At 35.5% G+C, this 16,997-nt stretch overlaps 1 protein-coding gene and 1 pseudogene across 3 annotated transcripts in view; one reads left to right on the forward strand and one right to left on the reverse strand.

The window, feature by feature from the left end:
* The window catches only part of OLA1 (Obg like ATPase 1), a gene marked incomplete at both ends in the record, with an annotated part of 141,520 nt that overhangs the window by 75,162 nt on the left and 49,361 nt on the right, over positions 1–16,997 (reverse strand). The window lies entirely within an intron of this gene.
* On the forward strand, positions 11,941–14,209 carry LOC311180378 (methionine aminopeptidase 2-like; annotated as a pseudogene). The gene is made up of 2 exons: positions 11,941–12,132; positions 13,560–14,209. The product of its transcript is annotated as a methionine aminopeptidase 2-like (transcript).

Consider the following 16,997-nt stretch of genomic DNA (forward strand, 5'->3'; position numbering starts at 1 on the left):
TTAAATACAACGATGCACAGTTCTAAAATGAGAACAGAAACAAGGAATGAAGAAGGCTAAGGCCTAGAGAGATCAAGGACAGGTAAGTAACCACATCTTTGGGAGCAGACTGTGTAAAGTAGGTCACTACAATCCCAACAGACTTCCAATCCAATCGACCCTAACTGGCTCAAAAAAAAAAAAAAAAAAAAGGGTACAAATACTTGAGCGAGTCCTAGAATTCTACTGCTATCCTAAAGTTCTAAAGATGTAGTCACTATAATCAATAGTTAAACCAGAGCAAACAATCACCACCAGGTGGTGCCAAATCAAAGCCAGTACTAGAATGAATTTGGCTGGGCCTATACCTTGCCACCTCCTCAGCGCCCTTCATTTAGCTAAGCAGGTTGACCCCATTCATTTTATGCATCTAGCAGTAACCTCATATTTTATGTAAAGGAACTTTTGGATCTGTGTAGCACATTAGAGCAGAGGCAGAGTAGTTACTTATACCATAGTCTTTCAAGAGGTGGAGTAGGGAAAGATGACATTGTGGGTTTTTTTTTTTTTTTAAGGAGATTGGTTACAGAGGGAAAAAATTAAGGTTTTTTAAATGCTATAATTCATTAATATAAACTCAACAGTCTTAAAAGTAATCAGGAGATGGTAAATAATAATGCAACATACAAAAAGTTCTAACTAATCAAGAGTTAAAGGCTTTCTTTTCCCACATGACTCTACTAATGAACCATGATCTTCAGCAAGAGTAAAAGGCTACAGTATCACTGTTTTCCTCAGGAGATTGTTAAATGATCTTATAGTCTTTTGTCTTTAGGACATAAAACATGGGAACTATAATAACAAAGTAGAGAAATCTCCCTGCCCCTTTTCCAATGTAAAAAAATACATGGAAATTCTTCTAAATTTCTGTAAGAATCACCCCTAAAATTCCAGAAGAGAGTTCACAGGAAACTTATTTCCCCCTCTATCTCCATCCTATCTTCACCACCGCCAGATTTTATCACTGCTATATGTTCTACCTGTCAAGATCTGATGACTGTATGTTATGTATTCATCTGAACAGAACCACTACACTTAGTTACAGGCTATCATCAACCAATTCATTCTCTTGCTAAAATCAAGTCATCCAATTACTCCTTGACTAATCAAGGCTGTTTTGGCTTTTTCTTTTTTCAAAAGGTACTCAACAGCATAAACAGTTCACTTACAAGAAATGGAAAGGGGCTAATCAGCAGAATTATTGTTTTGCTGCTACAATTTGCAGTATTTAAATTTAGTTGCTGATTGGACTGAAAGTTTTATGATATAGCATATGAAACTAGTTTAATACAACTGTGAAGCTGTGTAGCTGCATTGTCTTGGCATGGCTGTCTTGGTCTACTTTATATAATAAACAACTGACAATTTTCTTTAAAAATAAAGATATTTTAAAAATAAGTTGCAATACACTTTCCCACATATATAGGTTTCATAAGAAAATAAGTTATGAGTTCCTGAGCACTATTTTTTTTAAGTTAGCAACTGTGTGTACAAATACAGGTATGCAGGTTACATGTGTATAAAAACCACAATTGCTTGGATCTTTAATCCACATATATTCTGGTGTCTAAGCAACAAAACCTAGATACCATTTAATTATTTAATTATTTTTTAAGAAAATAAGGATTAGAAAAAATAAGTACATATTTTAAATAAAAACATATAAAGGGGTCCTACATTTCTAAAATGAGAAATATTTCAATTATAAGAATAATTATAGGGGCCTCCCTGGTGGTGCAAAGGGTTAAGACTCAACCTATGAAATGATCTCCAGCCAGGGAGCTGACCCACATGGCACAGCAGACCTCTCCTGACTTGCCCACTGCTCCTCTCAGCAGTGTATTTCAGTCATTCTGCCTGTTCTGTTCCCCACTCTGTCTCTGGTGAATCTCCTCCCCTCCCCCATACCTCTGGCCTGTACCCCAATTCTTGTATGTATAAATAAATAAATCTTCTAAAAAAATAAGAATAATTATAGGTGCACACAAACTGTAAACTGAAATTAATGTCAGTGTTGCTACTCCTATCTATATAGAATCTTTGAGCTAATATTTAACAGAACTAGACTAAAATTTAAACCCTAAACTAAAACCATGCATTTTATTTATTCACTGAAAAATATGATTAAGTGTCAAAACTTTCACCGAAAGTTTGAGAGATGAGATCTAGTCTTTAAACTCAGATTTACCTTGTTAAATACGGAGATATATCAACAATAAGGATAAATTTTATTTTTCAGGAGGAAGGCATGCTTTTTTATTAAAACAGTTTGAGGACTTTTTTAAAAAACCTTAAAACATAACCAAATTCTTTATATATTAAAATAATGCTGTGCTCTAACCACCAGTAAAAACTTACATATAGAAAAGGAAAGGTAACATACACACACATAGGATTAAAACAATTTCTGAATATTTTATGTATGTGCACATACATTACATAAGTAACACTGTATCTTGCATGCTAAGATCTATGTAAAAATGAAATTCTGTAGAGAATTCTAAAGTCATAATTCCATCAAATGTCTAAAAGGACCATTTGACAGTATTTCAGAAAAGTCCTAACTTCAAATACATTACAGGACACATAAATGACAGTAAATTACAAACAAACCTTAATTTCAAAAAAAGCTATAATTTTAATTGTTTTTTAAAAATTGATCTTGTTTATGCTAAAATACAAGGAAGCAAATAAATTAAAAACTCGAATATATTAACAACAGAACTAAAATTCTTTAAAGATGATATTTCTCAGAGTAGGCACACCTGCCAATATATTAAAAATAAGTAAAATCAACCACAAAAGTGATAAATCAAATGCCATGGTAGACCTGACTTCTCGAGACAGCATTTTCAGCCGTCTTTTGTGGCTTTGTTTGGCGCCATAGTCCTTTAAGTTTTGTCTTCATAAAGCCCTAACTAGTTGTAATCATTTGCAGCCTAATTGTGGACATTTATCTGCTTTTCTTATGCATAGAACATAGCTATTAAAGCTGAATGGTGATGGTGTGAAGTATAGGTTAAATTGGGTGAAATTAAAGCAAATTACTCCGGGATGTGGAAATCTGAAAATAGAAACCACCAATGATTTGCAACCCTCTTGATGATCAGCTTCACAGAACCCTAAACGACAAGAAAACTTACATATTTTAAAGTTAACTAGGTTTTTTTAAAATAATATGTATAAATGTATTTTTAACTACGTGCACTTCTTAGTAATGGTGGTAAGATTATTTGTTTAACTCAGCTGCAATGTTAAAAAAGATCCCAGGTTTCTATTTTAAATAATGTAGTTCATTTCTTAAATAAGATATCCTTTCTGTCATATACATTTTTACCTATAAGAATTCATCCAACCATATCAACAGTACACACAACATTTTGCCAGCCAAGTTTTAACAATGAAAGGAAGTATTAATAATACTAGAGATAACACTGAAGTCACAGTGATAAAAGCAAACTTAAATTACAAACAAATGTACATCTATATTTATTTTTATAGATGTCACATATAAGTTTGCATGTGAGACTAACATACAGAAAAAAAATATACAGGCTAGTAATAAGTATAAAATAAAATACAAGAATTTTTATTTTCATTTATCTAAAGTCTTACTGCTTGATCCAAAGATTTGAATAAAGACAACAAAAACACATTCATTTGCACCCTCCATATTTTCTTAGGCAAGTAAGCAAAGTAACTATGAAAAATTAACCACAATTCAAATCAGCTTATTTTAAAACTAGAAAAAATGTCTAGCACAGAAACTGGCATCCTTCTTTTATTGACTGCTATATATGTAACATATTTAGGTGTCTGGAGAGAAGTGAAATTACATGATATGGCTCATACCTTCAGGAAGCTTATACTTGAGTTGGAGAAATAACAAGCATATGAAACTATATCATGGCTGCATGAAATGATACCTACATAAAAAAGAAGTCCTGATCACAAAGGCAGAAAAGAAAGAGCAAAAAGAGGTGTGGGGACATAAGCTCATTGAAGATAAAGACTTTAGCAGGTAAAACTTAGCTAGAGGTAGAGCAAGACAAGGGTGACATGCAGAAGAACACAAAGAGCAAATTTCAGCAAAATTTAGAACACACACAAAAAAACCCCTAGTGCTTGACAAAGAAAAGCCACAAGTAGTAGGCAGAAAATGGAATGAATGGCATGAATGTTTTACAAGAGGTAGTAACATAATCAAATGCAATGACTCACAAGCATCTATCTAGTTTAACTTCTCAGTAGCTAAAGCACAATTGAAAAGTGATATACCAAGTAAGTGAAATATTCTGGAATATTACCAATATCCCTACACCCTAGGTTTTCCCTTTGTCTTGTACCAAGTACTGAAGGAATTTTCATACTTAGTAACTATATCCTATCTTTGTGCGTTAGAGTTGGTATAGAAAAAAACATTCACTGTAATATTCAGCTACTGGTAGATTGTTACTTATGTATTTTTTAAAACCAGAATAATAACATAAACTTCTAAATAACATTGAAATGCCAATAGAATTTAAGTGGAAATTTAACAAGCTGCACGCAATTTTTTGTATTATGAAAAATAAGGATTTTTTTTTCCCTCCATGGATGGGACTCAAATTTTTAGATTTTTAATCACTATGAAACATAACAATAATGCGTTGAGAACCACTACTCTTCAAGAATGAAACTGGAGGACTGGAAGACTAAAACAGTGATTTTCAAAAATTTCTTAGGTTGCAGTAATCCCCATTACTAGGGTACTACCTAGAATTCTACATATTAAACAAAAATGTGCCTGACACAGATGGTTCCAGGGTCAAAGTAACCAGAAAAAGAAAGTCCCTACAAGAATTTATTACTAAGGTCATTATAATGCATTAGAGCTTGAACTGAGATGTAGTGGTGGAAATTAAATAAAACATAAAAAGAAAAATACTTTCAGCAAAGACAAACATAAACTGATGACAATTACAGCAATAATATAAAGTAAATCATTATTATTCCTTAACAAAAAGTAAGTATAAGTGCCTACTTAGAAAGTAGATCAAAAATTCCAATCTAGATACCAGAAGACATTTAACCTAAAAGAAAAAAGAAAGGTTTTCATTTGGAGAACAGAATTCCTTTATTTAAAACAAAAAAATTAAAAATAATCAAAAAGAAAAAGAACTTTTCAAACATGGCATTTGACAAAGTCCACTCTGACAATAACTGGCTGTGAAGCCCTCCTCAGAACAACCGTTGTCCATGGTGTGAGCTTTCACAACCATCACCAGCAGCTAACCCAGCACACCTCCCCATGGTCTAGCTAGCTAGTTGCACCTCTAGCACCAGCAACCCCTCACAGCAGAGCTGCTAACACTGTGTACTGCTGCAGATCCACTGAATACTAACACTGCAGAGAGCCTAGAGAGTGCACATACAAAAGCAACAATAGTCATCCATGTGCCAAGGCCTGACCCACAACACCACAAACACACCTTAGTCCAGGGTCAAGGTCAACCCAAGGAACATGTCACTATCTGATGTGGCTGACAACCCTACCCACAGTGCTACATCAACATTACAAAGAAGAGGGTACAGCCAACAAAGAAAACACTTGGAGTGAATAACTTAAAGCCATGGTGGGGGACAGTACAAATGGATTCAAACCCCACAGAACTCAAATAGGTAGAAGTGTTGTCTAAAACACAGAAGTAAACAGAGTACCAGGCAAAAGGGAAAACAGAAGAACATGAATGAAAAGGCAAAACTCAAATGAAAATGCAAAAAAAAAAAAAAAGAAACTAAGGGAAAATATCATAAAGAAGCAGAGATAATAACTATAATAAAGTAAAAATCAAAATCAAAGGGCAACCATAGACCAGAGACATTCTGTAGGGAGAAGGAGGAAGAAGGATCAGGACAGGGTGGCGAACAGAGATAAGCACTACTTCAGGAAGAATTCGAAGTATTGCTAATAAAGATGCACACTAATCTCAGGAGAAGAACAGATGAACTAGAAAACTTAAAAGAAAATACAAACAGAAGCCAATGATCTGAAGAATACAAAAATAAAACTAAAAAATGCACAGAGATGCCTAACACAGCTGACTACATAATGTCAGAGGAGAAAGTAAGGGAGCTGAAAAACAGAACAATAGAATTCACCCAGACAAAGCAGCAAAATGAAAAAAGAATTCTAAAAAATGAAGATACCCTAAGAGACCTCTGGGGCAACATCAAGGGGAATAATATTCTCAGAAGAATAGAGACAGAAAGGATGTGTGTGAATGTGTGTGTGTGTATAAATTTATATTCATAGTGAAAGTAGAGGACTACTTATAAAGCAGACTGAAAATTGAAAGATGAAAATAGTAAAACTAACTAAAAATTCAACAATTTAATCAAGGGACTTCTATAATGTAAGGATGTAAAATGTGACATGAAAAATACAAAATAAGAAGGGAGTAAAGTAGCACAGTTGGATATGTGTTCAAACATAAGTAGCTATCAACTCAATACAGATAAAAAAAATATAAAACCTTTTATCTCCTTATAACCACAAAGCAGAAACATAAAAATAAAAAAAGAACATAAACACAAAATTAAAGAAAAACATCAAACCACATGGTAAGAGAAAAAAACGAACAAGAAGAACTATGAAAACAATCAACATAAACTAGCAAAATGACAATGAATACATACATACCAACTACCACCTCAAATGTAAATGGACCAAATTCTCCAATCAATAGGCAGAGTGGCTGAATGGATTTTTTAAGAAAGGCCTAACCTAATTATATGCTGACCATAAGAGACTTAAAGTAAAAGGGATGGAAAGAAATATTCCACACAAATGGCACTGAAAACAAGTACTACTATAGTCATCAAATAAAAAAGACATTGAAGCAATGATTAAATAAAACAAGATGGACATTATATAATGATAAAGGGATCGATCCATCAAAAAGATATAACAATAATTAACATATGTATCCAACATAGGAGAACCAAAATGTAAAAATTAAAAAATGGAAATTGACAGTAATACAGTAAGAGTAGTGGTATTTAACACCCCACTCATATCAATGGATAAATCCTCTAGACAGAAAACTAGTAAGAAAACATCAGCCTTAAAGAATACATTAGACTGATAGAAATGATAGCTATATAAGCAACATCCCATCCAATAACAGAAGAATATACACTCTTCTCAAGTGCCCATGAAACATTCTCAAGGACAGACCACAATAGAAATCTCAAATTTAAGTTCATAAATTTGCCTCCTGTGGTGTAGAAAGATATAACAAAGCCTCTGAGAAGTTGTTTCCTAGGCATACTCAAACAACGATCACTGAGTCAATTAAGACTACACAGACACAACAGGGGATTAGGAAGCTCTGAGGGGAAATCTCAATCTCCCAAACAAGATTACTTAAATGGGATTCTTGTCCCAAAGAGGAAAGTTGTTTTTATTGCTATAATTACAGAGTACAACAGTGATCCTTTATTATATTGTCATTTATTTCCATCAACATAATTTTAAATGTCTGTAAAATCCCATTCTGTAATAATAGAATCTACTACAAAATATCTGTTAGCAATAACCATCAGTATATTTAAAATAATGTGATACAAATAGGTACCAAAATATACTTTTTGTTGATTTATCAACCCACGACTTCAACTTATGCACTCCAAATTATCCTGCTGAAAGATACTTGAACTTTCTTTATAGGAAAAATATTGCAAAGTTTTCTTCATTCTCCCATTGTAAATAGTTAAGAATTCACTAAAAATGTCTTCTTTTAAATTGCTGTCATAATAATTGTTAAGCAAGACAGAGATTTATTGATATTAAAAGGTATCAACAAACATTTATAGATCTTGAGAAAATTTTTTTAAAGGAAAAGGAAACAACACAGGAATTCTTAAGTTATACTCAAAAAATATTTTTACTATTAGAAATCAGTAAATCTAAATTAGCAATACAAGAAAACTCAGAAAAGTTAGAGATACAACAAAATTCAGAAAAAAAGAAACATCTCACAATTTAATGAACAGAAAACAGAGACAAGCTATAAATAAGAAAATAACAGTGACTGAGGATATTAAAACCTTAACAGACAAAATCGCTCCAGAGAAAGTTAAAGACGCAAAATAGGCCAAATGGAGAATCAAATCACTGACCTTGGAAAACAATAATGCACAAAGAAAATGGGGAGGGAGCAAGAAGGAAGAGATAAATATTTTGAGGAATATTTGATTCCATTAGGAAAGGCAAAATACGAATAATGGATATCACAGAAGAGGAGATGAAAGGAACAGAGAGCTTATTCAAAGAAATAATAGTGGGAATCCCCTCTCCCCCAAAATCTGGGGAAGGAACTAAATGAATAAGTCCATGATGCTAAAACAAAAACTGGTTATCTAAGTGTAATGAGAACTACACCAAGATACAAAATAGTGAAACTACCAAGAGTTCCAGACAAGTAAAGAATACTGAACGTAGCTAAGAAAAAAAGCAGGTAGTTATAAATGTAATTCCATTATTGGACTTCTCAGAAGAAACCTTACAAACAGGCAGAGAATGGAATGATGTGTTCAAAACACTCGAAGATTAAAAACTGCCAATCTGGGGCCTCCCCGGTGGTGCAGCAGTTGAGCGCTGGGTTGCGAAGCTGCCCACAGCCTCTGCAGTGCCGGTTCGCTCCCCAGCTGCTCCCGGCCATCGGAGGGGAGGGTCCCACATGGAGCGCAGACCTCCCCTGCCGCCCGCTGCTCCCCTCAGCAGTGTACTCCGGTCCTTCTACCTGCTCTTCTCTCCGCTCTGGCTCTGGTGAATTCTCTCACTCTCCTGCACTTCTGACTGTACCCAGTGCTTGTATAAATAAATAAATAAATCTTTTAAAAATAAATAAATAAATGAAAACTGCTAGTCAAGGTCCAGCCACTATGGAAAACTGTGTGGAAGACCCTCAAAACACTAAAAATGGACATACCTTATGATACAGTGATTTCACTATTAGGAATCTACCCACAGGACACAAAGACACTAATTCCAAAGAAAACCCACACACCTATGTTTACTGAACACAATAGCTAAGATATGGAAACAACCTAAATGCCCAAAACAGATGAATGGGTCAAGAAGATGTGGCATATAAACACAATGTAATACATGATCAAAAAAATAAATTATGCTATCTGCAGTAATGTGGATGGAGCTGGAAGGGATTATGCTAAATGAAATAAGTCAGAAGGAAAAAGAAAAATATTGGTTTCACTTATAGATGGAGCATAGGAAAACCAAATAAAGAATCCAGAAAAAGACAAAACTTGCAAGCTAACAGCAGACCTTAGGCAAAAAGCAAGGGAGGGGGTGAGAGAGGACTCAAAAGAGGAGAGGGAAGTGCACAAGGGACTGTGGTGTTGGTTCATGGGTGCTAAACACCTGAAAAGAGAACAATGATATAGAAAATAAAATTATAAAAAGAAAAAAGAAAATAAATAAAAACTGCTAGCAAGATTATATCCCACAAGACTCTCTTTCATATAGAAGGGAGAAGTAAAGACCTTTCCAGACAAAGAGAAACTGAAGGCGGTTGTCAACACTGTACTGCCCCTCAAGAAAAGTTGAAAGTAGCTCTAATCTAACTTGAAGAAAAGAAGATCCACAAAAAACTGAATAAGAACCAGAAAACAAAATACAAAATGACAGTAGCAAATCCTTATATACCAATATCATCATAAATGTAAACGGACTGAATTCCCCAATCAAAATGTACAAACTGACCAGCTGGATAGAAATAAAACTCACCTTTCTGTTGACTCCAGAAGACCTATCTGAGCTCCAAAGATCAACACAGGATTAAAGCAGATGACTGGAGGGACCTTTCTGGTGGCGCAAGGGGTTAAGCACTGCAATATGAAGCATTCCACAGCCTCTGCAGCACAAGTTCGATCCCCAGCCAGGGAGTAACCCACATGGCGCAGCAGACCTCTCCTGTCTTGCCCGCTGCTTCCCTCAGCAGTGTATTTCAGTCAATCTGCCTGTACTGTTCCCCACTGTCTTTGGTGGATCCTCTCACCGCCCTCCCCGCCCCGCATCTCTGGCCTATACCCCAGCTCATGTATGCATAAATAAATAAATCTTTAAAAAAAAAAAAAAGCAGATGACTGGAAAACCATCCTACAAGCAAATGGGACTCTAACAAAGGTAGAGTAATACATTTATCATATAAAATAGACTTCCAGCTTAAAAAAAAAAAGGTAACAAGAGGCAGCAATGGTCTTTATATAATGATTAAGGGATCAATACATTAGGAAGACTTAACACTCATCAGTACATATGTACCAAATGAAGGAACATCTAAATATATAAGGCAACTATTAAAAAATCTAAAAACAGACATTGGTAGCAACACAACAGCAGCAGGGGCCTTCAAAACCCCACTGTCACCAGTGAGCAGATCAACAAGAAAACAATCATCTTAAACAAGGAACTAGATCATAGGTACTTAATAGACATGTACCTAAAAAAGCTGAACACAGAATTCTTCTCAAGTGCACATGTAACAATCTTGAGAGAGACCACAGGCGGAGTCACAAAACAAGTTTCAATGAATTCATGGAACAGAAATCATATCAAGTATCTTCTCTGATGAGAGTAGTATCAAACAAGAAAGCATCCACAAAATAAAGGGGGGGGGATCTCTAATACATGAAGAATGAACAACATACTACTGAATTACAGTTGGACTAATGAGGAAATCAAAGGTTAAACTTAAAAACACCTGGAAACAAATGAAAATGAAGACACACTCTACCACAACCCATGGGATGGCGGAAAAATAAGTCCTAAAAGGAAATTATATAGCAATGCAGATCACAAGTAAACAATCTAAATTTACACCTTAAAAAAAAACTAGAAAAAGAATAAAACTGAAAACCTCTAGCTAGACTCACTAAGAAAAAACTGAAAAAGTGACAGAAGTTAACACAAACACCTCAGAAATACAGAAGATCATAAGAGACTATTATGAACATCTTTATGCCAATAAATTGGATAACCTAGAAGAAATGGACAAATTCTTAGAAGTGTACAACCTTCCAAAACTACGAATACATGTGCAGAGTTGTTAACCTATTTGCCTAAATTATACAGTGTTGTGAACCAACATTACCTCAATAAAAATGCAATTTTTTAAAACAGAAGAAAAATCATTTTACCTTCACATTAAAAAAATCAGCCGATATTATTCACTATGTTAATACAATAAAAAAGAAAAACAATATGACCATTTCAACTGATGAAAGCATTGCCATTTGTAAAACTCAAAACCCATTCATGAGAAGCTCTCAGCAAACTAGGAATAGAAGAGAAAATCTTCTACCTGATTCAACCTGACATGTACAAATTACCTGTAATTTATAATAGTAGAAAAAATATTAAGTACTTAGGAACAAAGTCCAAAAATAGACCTATATCTTGACCCCCAAATGTGGTGAGCTGATTTCTAACAAGGTGCCAAGATAATTCAATAAAAGAAAACACAATTTTTCCAATAAATGATTCTGGAACAACTAGTTTTCTGTATGGAAGAAAATTAACTTTAACCCCTTACCTCGTGTGTTATCCAAAATTAATGAGAAATGGATACAGACCTAAGTTAAATGTAAGAACTAATGTTATTAAACTTTAACAAAATAAAATCTTTGTGATACTGAATTCGGTTTTTTTGTTTTGTTTTGTTTTGTTTTGTTTTTACAGGATACAAAAGCCATTGAGCCCCTGGAGGAAAAAATGACAAAATGAACATAATGAAAAACTTTTATTCTTTAAAAGAGACACGCAAGAAAACAAAAAAGCAGAAGAAGCAGACCCTAGCTGCTCTGTATGATTCTCTCATGCTCAAGTGGGGTAACATGGCAGGTAAGGAGGGGGCATCCTCCAGAAGCCACCTGAATGGAAACCTGGATCCAGATGACAGGAAGAAGGGAGCTGCCTCTACAGCTGAGGAAACAGCCAAAAAATATAGACAGAAAAGGAATAATAAAGAGGCTGCCAGAGAAGGGCAACAAGCCCCTGGTAAACAATCAGGAGGCTCAACTGATGAAGTAGCAAGACAACTACAAAGATAACCAAGGGAGGGCCTCGCTGGTGGTTCAAGGGGTTAAGCACTGCACTATGAAGTGGTGCGCAGCCTCTGCAGCACGAATTGGATCCCAGGCCGGCCAGGGTGCAACCCACATGGTTCAGCAGACCTCTCCTGACTCGCCAGCTGTTCCCCTCAGCAGTGTATTTCAGTCAGTCTGCCTGTTCTGTTTCCCACTCTGTCTCTGGTGAATCCTCTCACCATCCCGCATCTCTGGCCTGTACCTCAGCTCTCATATGCATAAATTAAAAAATCTTAAAAAAAAAAAAGATATGCTAATCTTAATTTAAAAAAAAAAAGATAACCATTGGAAGTGAAAAAGATTACAATAACAATAGAGGTGAGTGGGGGAGGAAGGCAGCAGAGAAGGAAATGAAGAAGAGAGGACCAAAAGTTCAGACCCTGCATCAGTTCCAATATGTGACCTGAATCCTAATGGTGTATTTCCTAGGGGACAACAATTCGAGTACCCACCCACACAAGATGGGCAAACAACTGCTTGGAGAAATTTAAGTTAAGAAAAGAAAGCTTTAGGGCCTCCCCGGTGGTGCAGCGGTAGAGCGCTGGGTTGCGAAGCTGCCCGCGGCCTCTGCGGCGCCGGTTCGATCCCCGGCTGCTCCCCGGCCACCGGAGGAGGGTCCCACATGGCGCGCAGACCTCTCCTGCCGCCCGCTGCTCCCCTCAGCAGTGTACTTCGGTCCTTCTGCCTGCTGTGCTCCCCGCTCTGGCTCTGGTGAATTCTCTCACCCTCCCGCACTTCTGACTGTACCCAGTGCATGTATAAACAAAAAACAAACAAACAAGCAAACAAATAAATAAAGAAAAACATGCCTCTAAAAAAAAAAAAAAAAGAAAAGAAAGCTTTAGATCAAGCTAGTGAAAAGATTTGGAATGATTTTCAAGAAGCTGCAGAAGCGCATTGACAAGTTAGAAAATATGTTATGAGCTGGATCAAGCCCAGAATGACAATGATAGAAATCTGTGAAAGTGGGAAGACTATTCATAAAAGCTAATAAAAGAGAATGAATTAAATGGAGGCCTGACATTTCCTACAGGGTGTTGTCTCAATAACTGTCCTGAATGCTGGTGACACAGTAGTATTACAGTATGATAACATCTGTAATACGCACTTTGGAGCACATACAAAATGGCAGGATTAACTGTGCTTTCACTGTTGCTTTTAAAGATTTACTTATTTATGCATACAAGAATTGGGGTACAGGCCAGAGGTGTGGAGGGTGAGAGGATTCACCAGAGACAGAACGGGGAACAGAACAGACATACTGAAATAGATTGCTGAGGGGAGCAGTGAGTGAGACAGGAGAGGTCTGCTGCACCATTCAATCCCTGGCCGGGGATTGAACTTGTGCTTGCAGTGGTTGGGAATAGCTTCATAGTGCTGGTCTTAACCCCTTGCACCACCACTGTGTGAGTGAGGGAGGCCCCTCACTCACTGTTGCTTTTAATCCCAAATATGACATATTATTAAAAGCTATAAAAGATGCCAATAACACCAGAATAAAGTTTGCTAGAATTGATGCCTGTCCATGTGATATTGGTAAGGACCTTCAAAAAACTATGGAGTCCTATGAAGTTAAAATAGATGGGAAGATATATCAAATGAAATTAATTTGTAATCTAACTTAATTGGGCTATATAAGATAAATGCTAGGGAAATAGTGCCCATTGTGAAAGGAGGAGACGCAACATGACTATAGGAAGGGGGAAGTACATGCTGTTGAAACCTTTGGTAGCACAGGTAAAGGTTCATGATGGCATGAAATGTTTACATTATGTGAAAAATTCTGATGTTGGCTATGTATCAATAGGATTTCCAAGAGCAAAACATTTGTTAAATGCCATCAATGAAAACTTTAGCATCCTTGTCTTCTACCCCAGATCACTGAGTTGCTTGAAACAAAAGTAAATGCTTGATGGTTCTAAAGAATCTGAGTTATTTTGGTATTGCAGATCCATATCTACCATTGTGTGACATGGTTGCTACATTCAGCATGTATAGAAGTTGTCAGCAGAGATGACTATTAAACAGTCCAAAGCCTCCACAATATACCAGAATGAATTTGCAACACATTTCCTGTTCTGTGGACCCATGTAATAATTTTCATCCATGTTTAAAAAGGAAGGAATTTGATCAAAAGCAAACTCCCTAAGGTAATTAACCAAGGAAAAACCTCCCAATGTGAACTGTCCTCACCCCCTTCCTCTAGGAAATTATATAAAGTTTAAATTAGTTACAAATGACTCATACATTTTGTTTTAAACACCTAAGGGATGCCTTTCAGAATTTATACTGCCATATTCTTTTTTTTTTTAGCATTTATTTATTTATTTGTTTTTTTTTTTTTTATACAAGCACTGGGTACAGTCAGAAGCACGGGAGGGTGAGAGAATTCACCAGAGCCAGAGCGGGGAGCAGAGCAGGCAGAAGGACCGAAGTACACTGCTGAGGGGAGCAGCGGGCAGCAGGAGAGGTCTGCGCGCCATGTGGGACCCTCGCCCAGCGACCGTGGAGCAGCCGGGGATCGACTAGCGCTGTAGAGGCTGCGGGTAGCTTCGCAACCCAGCGCTCAACCGCTGCGCCACCAGGGAGGCCCTATACTGCCATATTCTTAACTGAATGCTTTGAATAGCTATATACAATTCTTCACCTATACCCCCTGACATTGCTTTTCAACATTTCTGAAATCCAGTCTCTAAAAATTAAAGGTATTTTTAGATCTAGCCGGGGGTTGGGGGGGAAGCAAGAGGCAAGTGACAGTTGGGAGAAAACGTCACATAACATACATTAGATAAAGGACTTGTATCCAGAATATATAAAGAAATCTTTCAGCTCAAAATAAGACAAACAACCCAACTAAATGCAGGCAAAAGATTTGAACAGATACTTCACTAAAGAAGGTATGTAAATGACATGGATGGCGCTGGAAGGGATCATGCTCAGCGAAATAAGACAGAAAGAAAAAGAAAAATACCGGATGGTCTCAGTCATAGCAGGAATCTAGAAAACTTAAATAAGGGACCAGGAAAAAGAATAACTATAAGAAAGTAAAAATCAAAATTAACAAACAACTATGAACCAGAGACAGTCTATGGGGGGGTGAGGGGCGGGGAGGGGAGTGATTGGGGTCAAAATAAGGGGGTCGCAATTGTATGGGGAATATAAAATAAAAACAAATTTATATACAAAAAAATTAAAGTATATCCCAAGAAACTTTAAAAAAATTAAAAAATAAAATAAAATAAAATAATATGAAACTGTAAAACAAACAAACAAACAAAAAAAAAAAACAAATAAAACCATGGCTCATACCTGAAATGGGTGCAGTTCATTTTACAAAAATTATGTCTTAATAAAGTTGATTAAAAAAAAAAAGAAGGTATGCAAATGGCAAGCATGTGAAAAGATGTTTATCACTGACCATCTGAAAAAGAAAATAAAGTCATAATAAGAAACCATTGGAAGGTCCAAAACTTATATAACTGATAATATCAAGTTACAGAGACACTGTAAAGTATTTGGCACTTCTATATTGCTGGTGAGAAATAAAAATGCTATAGCCACTTTGGAAAATAGTGTATGACAGTATCATATAAAGCTAAATACATACCATACACTTTAGCAATCCCACTTCTAGGTATTTATCCAAAAGAAATAAAAATATATGTCCACACAAAGACTAGTACACAAATATTTGTAGTAGTAAAATGGGAAAGTTGGTATCAGAAAGTTCATCAACCAATAAATGGATAAGCAAACTGATATTCATATATTAAAGGCTACCTAGCAATAAAAAGGAACAAGATAGCAATGCACACAATCAAGATGGATCTTAAAAATACACTAGGTAGAAAAAAAAGTCAAACACAAAAATCTTTCTCTTATATAAAACATATAAAATTTTAAAGATGACAAAGCTATAATGATAGAAATCAGGTTAGTGGTTGCTAACGGATAAAGGTTGGAGAAGAGATAAACTGCAAAGAGAATATGAGTAAACATCTTAGAATGATGAAAGTAATGTATTGATTATGATAGTGGACACATAACTAAAAAAAGAAAATCCATCAAGCTGTACATTAAGTCAGCATGGAGATTGTAGTATATATAATTATACCGCAATACTTGGGGCAAACTACATATTTGGAGAAACTTTACATATAAAATTATCTTTGATAAGGTTTCATATTTGATTACTGAAGCTCTACATTATAGGCTCCTATGATATTAACTAAGATGGGAAAACAGCAGTTTACAATAATTTGATGTCAAATGAAGTTCAGAACAATGGCTTAGGTTTCTAGAACTGAAAATGAAAGGTGATTGAAAAAAATTAAGTTATTGAACACAGTATAAGAATAACTTGAAAAAATATCAATTTAAAATATAAACTGTCACAAATAATAAATAGTGAAAAACAATTTGAAGAGAAACAATTTGCTACAGGGGGTTTCATTACATTCTACAGCTAATAACTTAGTGACTTTCTCAGGCTCTTCTCTATGATTTGGAGGATTCTAAACCCTTCATGTGACCCTGTAGCTATGCAAAGAGGTCCCTGAAATAGAACTTACGATATTAAGAGGTAAACATTTCACATAGTAAGGTCTTAGACCAAGAGATAAAAGGCTTCTTAGGACAAAAGGGGGAAGGTGGGGATGAGTGGGAGAACAGGTTAAAACAGAAAACAAAGCATATTTCTATAAAACTTATTTTCAAAATGAAACAATTCTGTTTTAGATGTCAAACTCATCAATGCAAAATTTTGTTTCCAAAAGAATTCCTCAGTGAAGCAGTTCATTTCTGTG

The sequence above is a fragment of the Talpa europaea genome (assembly GCF_964194135.1).
Source record: "Talpa europaea genome assembly, chromosome: 1".
NCBI classification, from domain to species: domain Eukaryota; kingdom Metazoa; phylum Chordata; class Mammalia; order Eulipotyphla; family Talpidae; genus Talpa; species Talpa europaea.